This window comes from Brachycentrus maculatus, unplaced genomic scaffold (genome assembly GCF_059751285.1).
Source record: "Brachycentrus maculatus isolate JH-2025_06_01 unplaced genomic scaffold, ASM5975128v1 h1tg000386l, whole genome shotgun sequence".
In the NCBI taxonomy this organism is placed as follows: domain Eukaryota; kingdom Metazoa; phylum Arthropoda; class Insecta; order Trichoptera; family Brachycentridae; genus Brachycentrus; species Brachycentrus maculatus.
The window spans coordinates 1,180,703-1,194,241 of record NW_028281135.1 but is presented as its reverse complement, the minus strand read 5'-3'; the positions used below and the strand labels follow the sequence as shown (position 1 = coordinate 1,194,241).

The window sequence follows — 13,539 nt, the reverse complement described above, 5'->3', positions numbered from 1 at the left end:
CTATGTTTTGCAGTTGTCACATATACCTATTGATCTATGTTTTGCAGTTGTCACATATACCTATTGGTCTATGTTTTGCAGTTGTCACATATACTTATTGGTCTATGTTTTGCAGTTGTCACATATACCTACTGGTCTATGTTTTGCAGTTGTCACATACTTATTGGTCTATGTTTTGCAGTTGTCACATATACCTATTGGTCTATGTTTTGCAGTTGTCACATATACCTATTAGTCAATGTTTTTCAAAGAGTTTGCTAATAATGGATAGCTTAGAAATTGGGCGATAGTTTGTTTACATTATTTTTGGACCCTGATTTAAATATGGGTGTTATAAGGGCGCATTTCTATCGATCAGGAAAAACACCTTCACATAATGATAATTGAAAAATTATAAATAGTGGTTTGGCAATTTCATAACAGCACATGTTGATGAAATACGAGGGAATGTTATCACTACCTCCCTTGGCATTATTTGGTAAGCATTTAATATGATTAATTATCATATTTAGTGAAATGGAAATGGTAGATGTATTGACACCATCATCTGTTTGCAAATTTGTAAAAGGTGACTGAGGGATAGGTTGTCACATATACCTATTGGTCTACGTTTTACAGTTGGTACATACCTATTGACCTTAAAATTACAGTTACTACATACCTACTGGCCCAAGTTTTGCAGTTGACGCATATTAACCTAAGTTTTGCAGTTGACATATCGCTCTCTCCTTTCAAGAACGTCATAAATCAAAAAACTTGATTTTTCATACATTCTACCATCCTGGGTGATAGAAACGCGGCGACGCCCCGACAAGCTCTATCTGACTCCGGGAGTCCAGACCAGAGAATCAAAGTGCCGTCGCGTTCCATCGATCCACTACCTTTTTTCCAGCTTTCAGTCACACATAACAAAACCAAACACTTACTTTCCATTATATCACGCAGTTCATTTATTTTTTCATCCATACGTCCTCTTACATTCCACGTCGCAATCCTGCATTCATGCGCTGTCCTGGGGTGGCAAACCTGGTGGCAAACTGGGTGGCAAACCTCAACGTGGCCATTTATGGGCATTTTCCCGCATTCCACAACTTACTAACTATTACATATTACATACTAATTGAGTCACAGCACACACACAAACACCACTGGGTAATACCCTGTCACTAGAACGAAAACGAAACACTTCCAGGTAACACAGTACACTGTAATGACGGGTAAAACCCGTACTAATCTTAACGCGGGTGAAACCCGGAGCGTATCGGCACGCGACTGTTCCCTTCGGCGGTCAGTGAGCGACTTCAATCAATTTATTTATTGTACAATAATGTATATGTATATAATAAATGTCATTTATTATACGATAAGCGTCTAATCTTCAAAAGCATCAATCTTCCTCTCTAGTCTCCTGGCTTGATAGTAAGCCTGCAGCAGTCGGCCTGCCGGCTTCCTTACCCGGTAGAAGTGATGCTCTCGTGTGAAAATGCACATGAGCCTCGAGTTAGCCCAAGCGTACAGCGCCTCCTGGAAGAATATCACTACTTGGTGCTGCTCGGAGGACCGCCTTCCCAGCACTTCGTTGCACAGTTTTTTTCTCCATTTGAAAAATATTAAGTTTATTTAAAAAAAATGATTAAACAAAACCTTTTCTTCAAAATTCAAAAACAACACTTTCTGCCCTGTAGCGGGTAAATATTAAGTTAAAAATATGCCGGTTTTGCTGGGATAAAGTGAATTTTCTGGCCATTCCGAAAACATGCACAACTGAAAATCGATTTTTGAAATACGACGTTCTTGAAAGGAGTGAGCGATATATCTATTGACCTAAGTTTTGCAGTTGGTACAAACCTATTGACCTTAATTTTGCAGTCATCACATACCTATTGCCCTAAGTTTTGCATTTGCCGCATATTGACCAATTATAATTTGAATGTATAATTTTCCTACCCTAATAAATTTGTAAATTATGTAAATAATAAACTGTGTTCATAAATATAATGATTTTGTTTTATTTCACAAAATTTCCATTCACAAATTCTGGAATTGCTCCACTCTGGAGTTATTTATATCAATTTTTTTATTTATTGATATCTCAACATAGATGAAGAAGAATATAGAGGTCTGGCCGATCATTTGAACCAGCCAATGGACAGGTTGTGAGCCTTGAAAATGCCCAGACTTCCATATTTTTCCTCATTTTTGTTGAGAATTCATATTTTTTGTTTTGTTTTTTTACATTACAATGCATATGACCGATTGGAGAATTAAAGGAGAATAAAAGGCAGGGTGAGAGACATTGCTGCTATGTGGGAAAAGAAATGGAGGAGGAATTCCAGATAGGGAAAGGAGAATAGCAGTAGTGGCAAAGGTACTCTTGGTTGCATACCTGTATTCGTGCCGGCTTGTAATTTGGATAAAACAAAAAAAAATTAAAGCTATCTACACAACGAAGTGAAAGGATTCAATTTTCACCATTTTAAATGGCGGGGCAAACGCCAAATTACAGTCAGTGCTAGAAATTAAGAATGTTGAAAAAAACAAATGAAAATATTACTTTTAATTTTTTTTTAACCGCCATAACTTTGTTCCTAAGAGACGCCTGTGCACAGCGGTATTTCGCCGTTTTTTAAATGATTACTTCTATCATGTATTTAGTTAAGAAACGATTTATTTTCCTAAACAAAAACTTCAATGGGATTCATTGTGCCTTTTTGGTACTCTATAATACACTTGTGTCACATTATTCTTGAAATATATCGTAATATAAACAAATAAGATCGTAACATAAATAAATCAAAGCACGCATCGTGTGTCACTCTTACCCACTGGCGATGCGTAGCGTCGAGAGTGAGACAGATATACGGCGTGATTATGGCGCGGACTAATTACCGACCGCAAGAAAAATCAGGGATCTGTTCTTTTATTTATCCTTGTGATGTTACAAATTATTAGTCAGATATTTCAACAGATGTCATAAGGCCAAGGATTGACGTATTATTTTATCCAAAGTTCTACACCATGAAAAAATCCCTCTAAGTTGAACTGAGGTTCGAAACTTGGAGCAATGTAAAAACACAAATGCTTATGTCAGCCGCGTATGGGGCATGTTTTGTTAAAACACAAACGGTTATGCGAGCCGCGTGGATCCGGTTAAAAAGAAATGTCCCGCAAAGCCTCTATTTTTTTAAAAGGCTTGTTTGCAGATAGTATAAAGTAAGGATAGGGAAGGTAAATGTGAAAAATACATCACAAACACCCAGATCAATTGAAAATAAATCTTTCTTGAATTCATTTTGCAATTGGCGGGAATTGAACCCGTGACGCCAGTTTCACAGTCGAGCGTCTACCCAACTACGCCACGGTGCCTATCATATTATTATATAATTATAATAATGACATTTAGAAAAGGTTAAGTCACAATAGATTTTGAAGAATATTAATTAAAATGGTAATTACCAAGTAAAATGAAAATTTTAATTTGGTAGATATTACTACTACAAAGTTATAATCACAACATGAAAGATATGTATCTGGAATATTATTTTAATCCGAACACCTCTGTAATCCGAAGGCCCACTCATCCCTCCCGCGCTCCTTCAAAACGGAAATGACAATGAAATAATAAGGCAAGTAACACAATAATGTTTGTTGGGTAATATATCCAAAATTAAACACGGTTATTGGATTGAATTCTACTTTCATTTACATATCGTCGTCGTACTGGAGAAAGTGACCAACTAACAAAACGTAAAATGTTCAGGAGGGCCATTTAAGACACTTTTGCTTGGCAAGAAAATAAACATCAATGCAGTTAGTCATTTTTAACAAGTCAATATATTATACTTCCAAGTTTAAAATCCTTTGGGATATTTTTCAGGGCAATATTAAGCTAGTAAGATATCAAATAGTCAATGATCACGTTTTTGTAAAAAATGCACTTGGTCACTTTCTCCTGTATAATTACGATGTATATGATAATACGATATAAATAATATGTGACGCGTTTTGTCTTATTACGACATTATCAAACACATGTGTTTGATAATTTCTTGATAAGAAAAAGCATCACATATCATCATATATATGTAAATAAAAGTAGAATTCATTCGAAAAACCGTGATTAATTTTGGATATATTACCCAACAATTCAATATGGAATTCTACCAACCGTCTGCTGTCACAATAAATGTAGAATTCAATCCAAAAAACTGTGTTTTATTTTGGATATATTACCCAACATTTCAATATGGAATTCTACCAACCGTCTGCTGTCACAATAAATGTAGAATTCAATCCAAAAAACTTTGTTTTATTTTCGATATATTACCCAACAATCCAATTTGGAATTCTACCAACTGTCTGCAGTCACCATAAATAAGGGTTAAATAAATTCGACCTACTAAAATATTTGTTTTCTTTAAAAAAGTTGAATTAATACATTTGAAATATCACAATACATATTAGTTTTATTTGAAAAAAATACCCCACAGATTCTCTGTACTGTAATCCGAACACTCCACTAGTCCGAACAAGGGCTAAATATTTGACATTCGGATTATAGAGGTCCTGCTGCATTTCGATTCCATTAATGTTTATATTAGAACACTGAAAGTGCAATTTGAATATAATAGATGAAGAAAAATAAACACCAAGTAATTTGTTTTATTTATTTATTTTTGTATCCACATTTAACATTACATAGAAAATTTAACTTAACAATATAATTTCTGCACATTGTACGTGCCAATGCGGAAAGATGAGTTATTGGATAGGAGCCCATTTCTTATAGCAGTCTGATTAACACAGCTGGGTCGGGAGGTGCCAGAGAAGCCGGTGTCTGAGGCATTTTATGGACTTGTCGTAATCAAGGTTTAAGGAGGCAGTGATTGGCCCTGCGGCAACTCATGCCTAGATGCCCAGCAACCCTTGGAGTTGAGTAACCAGTTCATCAAAAGGGTTGACAGTTTCAAGTAATTGGGGGTGTACCTGAAAATGGCAGCCTTCAAAAGGAACTGGGAGTGTGATTAGAACTCTCAGGTTCCGCATTTAACTGTACGAAGGCTGTCTAGAGATCGAGCTATACATGGTGAAGACCAAATGCTGCTTATACAATGCCTGCATTGCTCCTGTTCTCTTATACGGCTAAGAAACATGGGAAACACCTTACAAGGACCCAGAGCGGCTGTATACTGAGCTTTGAGAATAGGTGTCTGCGGAGAATTTTAGGTGTGCGGTGGTTTGACTTTGTGAGGAAAGAAGAGATAAGGCTTAGGACGCAGCAAATCTTGGTCACAACTGTCATCAAGATGAGGCGATTCAGTTGGCTAGGCAATGTACTCTGCTTGCTTCCTGAGAGGCTTAATCAGGCTTGCCTCCTTTACAAGGCGTTATCAGTATAGTGAGGGTCTGGCGGCAGTCTGTCTGAGTATAATTAGGATCGGGGTTGATGAAAAAATTGTTGTGTTAGTATTACTTTATTATGTTTAAAAGCTCGGAGACAGAATGATAATTTGGTCCCAGACCTAGGAAAGGTTGCCTTTGCCTAATTTAAATCGATAGGGGATGGTAACAGCTGGCAGGAAGGAGTCGAGCAGCAATCACGTCAAGGCGTTGGGCGTAATCCGCGTAGTGCAGCGGGAATATCGGATGACGCACTTAAGTCACCCCGTGACTTATTATTACGGAACTGAATTTTCGACCTCGCTAAAATGCCTCGCATCAAACTTTCACACAAATCATCTACATTATTAATTGCACTAATATTTCTTGGATGTCGACTTTCTACATCCAACTTATTACCTAAACATATTTTTAAATCACTCACTATTTTGATAACACCACAAGGCGTATCATTTAAGTCAAATAAACACAAAACTAGATGTAATGCTGTCTCTGTTAAACCCCATTCTGGTTTGATTGATGTCTTCTTTACGGAAGCAAATAATTTTGTTAAATCATATATATTATAGTTTCTTAGGTTATCAAGGCTGTTTTGAAGTGGGATCTCCATCAGATACGTCTCCACATCGGCAGGTCTTCTAGGTGATTGGGGAGCGGTTGATAGATACTTGAGAATATTCGCAAATATTGTAGGAATCGCTCCCTCGCAAAGCTTGGGAATTTCACAAGGCATATCTATAACTCCCCCGCGTACTGTGCATCTGTCGCTTCGTATGACCGTGTTGCAACATCTTCCCATTTTGTTCTTGTAAATCACCTGTAATAAAACAAAGAAACGAAGATAAGATGTGGCTACATCGTAGAATGCTACTCATTTCATGGACCGATATGGTCAACGACGCAAATGTGCTCTCCAAAGAGCAAGAGCAGGGAGACAGTTGCTGACTGATATATAAACAAACTAAATAAATAACTAGACAAAAATATCGAAATCCTTTAGTACACAACCATGATACACGATTTGCACACAACGAAGGTTTGATAGTCCCAAGAATTAACAATAAATATGGGAGTCTAACACCGCAATATATCGTTCCGAACATTTTTAATTTGTTGCCGACGGATGTTAGAGGTCAAAATAAAATATGGAACAAAGGCAATATAAAGGAATGGGTAAATTTTATGAAAATTGTAAAATGTTTATATTCTTAATTTTTTCTCTTTTTTGTCTTTATATTAGGTTAAAATCGTTAAAAACAATAAAAAATGTGTTAAAAAAGAACACCACCGATAAGACACACAAGGTGGCTTGGTGGGTCTCTGCAAAAAAAAAAGTTCTAAATATGTATAAATTGTGATGTATGCAAATAATAAAAAAATATCAATGTCCGGAAGGTGTCCTATCTGGGGCATATGCGGAGAGGAGAGAAGTATTAGCTATTGCACTTAATCATAAAGGCAAAATAGAGGGTCGACGAGGTGTGGGCAGAAGGCAGATCTCCTGGCTCCGGAATATACGAGATTGGACGGGGATCAGGACCGTCGAGACGCTGTTTAGTGCTCCCCGAGACAAGGACAATTACTTTCAAGTGACAGTCGACGTTAGGATGACCTGACATGACACGCACAGAAGAAGGTGCAGGAATTTAAGAATGCTAAATTTGGTCAGCCTCCAACGTGTATTTGGCCTCCACATCTCATATCTTGAGCTCGATTACTGATAGACTCAACATGAATAGTGTATTTTTATTACAATTATTAAATGTGATAACGAAAACGAACAGAAATTTGAGTCGAAATCATCTTTCGTAAGTAAGCCCATGAGCGAAAAATAACTTAAAATGTGAAACAATGATTTTGTTGAAAATATTAAGTATTGTTATAAATAAAACACGTGTCTATCATACAGGTAACATAAGCACAGCTCAAATAGAATAGAGATAAGTATGAGTTGTTATATAAGCTAAAAAGTGTCAACGATTTATTGAAAAGCCAAATGAGATTTAAACTTATATTAACATCAAAGTTGTGGTATAAATACGAAATTTACTTACCAATTCAATTTTCAAATAAACTTCACTTTCTAAATCAATCACTGTTAATTGAATATGTTTTTAATTCAATATCAGACACAAATGCAGCAATAATGAACGCCAAGACGATCGATCGCGGCCATTTGCCACAGACTAACTATTTTATATAGCCATTTGCAATCGTCGGGAGCGGTCGGGAGAACTGTGCTTGCCATCAGTGTTGCCATATGTCAAACCAAAAAATCTGTATAGAATCAATAACCCAAAATCGGTAAAAAAAATAAATTTTAGAACCAAAAAATTGTGGTAGTTTATTGGAAAACTTGAGTAAATTGCGTAATGTTCCATGACAAGACAAAATAGTACCCTACCTATAAATAAAACGCACTCCAATATAAAACAAATACTCACCTACTTATTACGTCATGCTCGAATCATTACATAATTTTCATTCTTCTGTTTTATCATATATTATGTCCAATTCCAAAAATCTGTATAAAACTATAAGTACTAAGAGTAAAATCTGTCATCTGTAACGGCAGCCTAAAATCTGTATCAATACAGATAACTCTGTATATATGGCAGCACTGGCACTGTGGAAAACTGATTGCTATAGACACCACAAACTGCGTATTTTACCGCACCCCTGTGATCACGTGACATTTCAAAAAAGGATAGAACGCCACACTAGCCTGTCGCCTCATCCACGTTCATGCATCTCTCCATACATAACCGCCGATTATTTCGACTGCTGACCTGACCGCTTTCGAGTATTTGACGTACTTAATCATGCCAAGTTTTCCCTCTCTTCCTCTGGTCCTATTTCCAACTATATTCATCTCTTAAAATTGTTTTACCGTTCTTTCTTCACTCGTTCGTTCCACATATCCAAATCATCTCAACACACATTTCTCTGAAAGATAATAATTGCACAATGAAGTCAATGTTTAAAATTACCTCATCCATTATTTTAGTTCTAAACCGCTAGATTTTTTATACAAGAAATATTGAACATATACAAAATCATGGCTGTCAATAATGATGGCGAATATATTTTGTGATTTTAACAACTTTTATTTAAAATAAATTATAATCGTAAATAAATTTTTCCTCAAAAAAAATTCAATTCTTATCCATCAAAAAAAGTTCATCTTCGGGATAGCAAAATGACTTTACAGTACCAAAATACAATACCAAACAATTCCAACAGAACTTCAAATATTTGGGAACAAAATATCCTTCGTACAGATATAAGACAGTGAATATATTAAAATTTAAAAAAAACATTAAATGCTTTTATACAGGTTAATCGAAAAAAAAAGAAAGAAAAAAAAACTATTATCTTGAGTTGAGTGATCATTAGCATAAACAATGAGTCTCAGGCCCTCTCCAAGCACAAGGGCTCAGTCTCTTTATTGGAGAGAACAGCGTAACTACTTTTAAGATTGATAAAAGTAGAAATGTCTAGCAAAGGAATTAAATTATATATTTATTTCCTTTGCATGTATATTAAATAAATAAATAAATTACTTTCTTCTTCTCCTACTTCTAACCCTTATCCGCACCCGATGGTGCATAGGGCACTGTATCGTATTGACGCAGTGTTATCTCGATCGTCACTTACATGAAAGCAAGGCGATCACTCCTGCGCTTCAGGCACCAGTCCAGGGTAATATTAAATAAATATAAGAGTGTAAAATCAGTAATATATATTTTCACTCTCCCCTGGGAATCGAACCCGGGAACTCCAGCACGGAGGCTAAACACGCTAACCATTACACCACGGAAACATATTTTTAAATAAAAAAAATGCTTGAATGGTTCAATTCCTGGTCCACCTATATAATCTTCAAACCCTTATCCGCACCCAATGGTGCATAGGGCACTGCATCATATAAACGCAGTGTTATCTTGATCGTTAACGCATGAAGGAAAGGTGATCAGCCCTCCTCTTCAGTACCAGTCCATGGTAATATTGAATATAAATATTGCAGTGAAAAAATCATTTACTGGGAATCAAACCCGGGACCTCCAGAACGGCAGCGAGCGTGCTGACCATTACTCTACGAAGGCGGACCTATATAAAGAAAAATAAATCGTCATTTAATTTGTTTTTATTTTTTTATTTTTCACTCTTTCCCCCCACGTCTTATACACAGAGAAAGCTGTAAATAATTGATTTCTCGCTCATGATGGGTAGGTACTAGACACTAGGTACTATATATTGTTGCCAAGGGATAAGTGCATCATAACGAACGCCCGGCCCCGAACTCCGAACTCATATCGCAGGGGATGCGAGTCGAAAGTTTGTCCAGATAATCCGGATTAAGGGAGCAGTATCAAATATCTCGATATTGGGTGTTATTTCGCGCTGTCCGCACTGTGTGCCCGGAATGCAGACGGCCGGGGATTATCTAGCGAAACGGAAAATCCTACAGACTGGGACAGTGGTCGGCAAACTTATTATTTAACCGCCCTACACATACGAGCGTACGTCATACACGAGGACATACAGTAAAATACACGTGGAGGCGAAAAACACAACTAAGTTTGGAGTACCTACGGTCCTTGCAATTTATTGCCTAAACCCAATTTAACCAGCTGCCTGACACATCGCTCACTCCTTTCAAGAACGTCATAAATCAAAAAACTTGATTTTTCAGGAGAATGTTTTTAAAGTTCAAAAATATAATACAATGTTTTGAAAATAAATATCAAGCCACTTATTGAACTTTTTTACTATGCAACAGATCTTTTTAGGTAAAACCTGAATGTTTTTTCTTCATTTGAAAAATATTAAGTATATTTAAAAAAAAATAATTAAACAATACCTTTTCTTCAAAATGCAAAAACAACACTTTCTGCCCTAAAGGGGGTTAATATTAAGTTAAAAATATGGCATTTTTGCTGGGATATAGTACATTTTCTGGGCATTTTGAAAACATGCACAACTGAAAATTGACGATTTTTGATTTATGGAGTTTCTTGAAAGGAGTGAGCGACATATAAAACAGAATCCAGTCAGGGTTCCAAAATGAATAAACTGAAAAAATACTTTATACTTTCGACTACTTTTTCAATTAATATTTTTTTCAATAAAAATATTAATTATTAGAAAGATATTTGTGTTAGTGATTAGTTGTATTTTCTCATTTGTTTCCTTTAAACACGCTCTTACCTTGTTTTTGTTTTATTATTTACCTTTTTACCATACTCGTTTATTGTTTTATATTTTGCCATGTTTTGTTTAATTATTTATCTTTTTATCTTTCTTATTTGTGTCTTGTTGACGTTAAGCCCAGTGTCCCTGAGAAATGTGAAATAGAAATTTCTCATCGGGAATATTATATATGTAATATGTTTTTAATATGCGAGACCGAGTAAGAAATACCGACATCCGGAGCATGTGTAAGACGGAGGATATCGTGAGGTGGGGACGACAACGATCATAAAACGTGAATGATCATGTAAACAGAATGTCAGATGACAGACTTCCACGTATCGCCCTTCAAGGAGTCCCCGAAGGACACAGACCCCCAGGCAGACCTCCAAAAATGTGGAAAGACAGCTGGGAGTCAACATCCCAAGAGCTACAAGCGGAGGCATAAACAGATCCTTAGGATATAGAAAAAGAAGAATAAGAAGAATAATATTTAAAAATAAATAGCCAGAATAAATAGCTCCCGAGCCACACTTTGCCAACCTATGAACTAGGAGACTTAAACTATTTTATATAGAGTGATGCCTCGCATAGAGCACTTAATTCGTTCCAGGAGCAAGTTCGTTATGTGAAACGTTCTTTCCCATAACAAAACATGTTTTAAAAAATCTGTCGCATAAAATATGGCAAAAAAATTGGTGTTTAAACTTGATATGAAACATCTACCGTTCTTTTTTATATGAAAGAAGATGTAAGTCTAGCATTCCGAGGCGTACGACGTACGTTAATTATGTTTTTATTTTTTTTTAAATAAATGTATATAGTATACTTTTGTCCGCCTCCGTAGTGTAATAATGGTCAGCACGCTCGGCTACCGTACTGGAGGTCCCGGGTTCGATTCCCAGGGGGGGGGGTCAATTATAAATATAAGTGATTTTTCACTCTAATATTTATTCAATATTACCCTGGACTGGCACCTGAAGCGGAGGGCTGATCTTTCCTTTCCTTCTTACCTTTCCTTTAATGTGTTAACGATCAAGATTTATATGGTGCAGTGCCCTATGCACCATCGGGTGCGGATGAGGGTTTTAATATAGCGTATCTATTTATATAATAAAAATAAATAAATGTTTTAAAAAATTGACCAATTTTAAACTAGCCCCATTTTTAATACGGAATTCTGGGCACACTTTTGTGCTGTATTCGCACAACCACTTACCGACAGTCGCAAACAGATTGTGAATCTAATAACAGAACCTCAAACTCCCATTCGTAATCCACCCTCTGAGCGGTGATGACCTGTGCTTGAGACTGCACAAAAACGAATTGTATTAATAAAACAAAAAATATATTTTAAAAAATCACGAAAAGTACTCATGCTACATAATTAAAACTGACTCTATCGTAAAAATATTAAAAAAAAAAAAAAAAACATTACACATCCTGTTTTTAAAAAATAATTAAACTACAAATAGTAAAATACAAAACTCATTCAAACTTTAATATATTAAAAAAGTCTTAAATATTTTAATATTATTTTCTAAATAAATAATCTAGTTAAAATAAAATTAATATTTAATATACATTTTTTTAGATTTCCGTGATTTAGTGATGTGATGTGAATTTCCCGAAAATGTTTTTTTCGATAAATGGATACAATTTTCCCAAGTTATTTTTTTGGGTTGTTTGTTCGTTGCTGATACTGCAACCGGCTCTGGGAATCAAATGGCTGTAAGTAATTTTATTTTTTTAATTATATATTTGTCCACCTCTGTCGACCAAAGCATAGGGTATTTTCACATTTTTAAATATTTATTATCAAATGGGGTTATTATCAAATGGCCTATATTATCAAATGGTTGTTTATAATCAAATGGGCTTTACTATAAATAGTCTTTTACTATGGCCTTTATTATCAAATGGTATTTTATTATCGAATGGTCTTTATAATAAAATAGGCTTTATTATCAAACGGAATCAAATAATAAATTATAAATGGGGTTTTGTTATAAATGGCCTTTATTATCATCATTATCAAATGGTTTTATTTATTTAAAAAAATGGCCCTAACTTGAATTTTATTATCAAACGATTTTTATATTCCAAAAGCCTTTATTATCAAATGGCTTTTATAAAAAAATAGCCCTTACCATCAGATGGACTTTATTATCAAATGACCTTTGTTACTTTATTATTTACAGTAATTTAGGCACCATATGTTGAACGTAATAGTAATCACGCAATATTGCTCATGGCGGACGGCGTTATTATTGACAGCTGCCGTCATTTAGCATAATTTTGTTACTTCATAGATTTTTTATTTATTTATTTTTTTTCTTTTTCAAAAAAATAAATAATTGTGTTTTTATTATTTACACAAATATTTCAATTTAATACTATTTCTGTGAGCCTAAGCGGCTCATTATTAGAAATAGGTATCAAATTTTGGTAGAGTGGGTTCGAACCGAGAAACACTGACTTAAGAGTCCGCGACACTAACCACGGGACTACAACCCGACACACTTCCCGACATGCTTCACTGTGAAATGAAATATGTCAGAAACGTATGCCATATTTTTTTTTTATATTTTCCGTTTAACCAGACTTAGACACAGCACCGCGTCGCGTGGTACAGCTGGTAAATAATGAATCTGAATTTTGTAAACTTAAAATGATTTTTCTTCATTACATAGAGCCAGGATAATTTTGAAATGTGATACTTTAGGATAACGAAGATTTTTTAGGAGCAGCAATTAGTAAAACGCAAAATGGTGCTTAATTGAACCAATTACCTACCGTGAATTATTATCGGAAAGCCTATGAAAGCGAAAAGCACACAATATATATTGCATGTTATACGAACCACTCATTAACGGAACCCAATTTAAAACATTTTTCGTTGAAATACGATATAGCGGCTTTTTTATACAAATAATCTAATGAGTG

General features: G+C 35.2%; 2 long non-coding RNA genes across 2 annotated transcripts; both read right to left on the bottom strand.

Moving 5' to 3' along the window:
* Positions 1-149: 149 nt before the first annotated feature.
* LOC148303136 (uncharacterized) lies at positions 150-1,992 on the bottom strand. The gene is made up of 2 exons (XR_015838516.1): positions 229-1,992; positions 150-194 (listed from the first exon to the last, which is right to left on the bottom strand). It is a non-coding gene; the product is annotated as an uncharacterized LOC148303136 (long non-coding RNA).
* A 2,664-nt stretch (positions 1,993-4,656) lies between these two features.
* On the bottom strand, positions 4,657-7,639 carry LOC148303135 (uncharacterized). Its single transcript, XR_015838517.1, has 2 exons — positions 7,455-7,639; positions 4,657-6,217 (listed from the first exon to the last, which is right to left on the bottom strand). It is a non-coding gene; the product is annotated as an uncharacterized LOC148303135 (long non-coding RNA).
* Between the last annotated feature and the right edge of the window lie 5,900 nt (positions 7,640-13,539).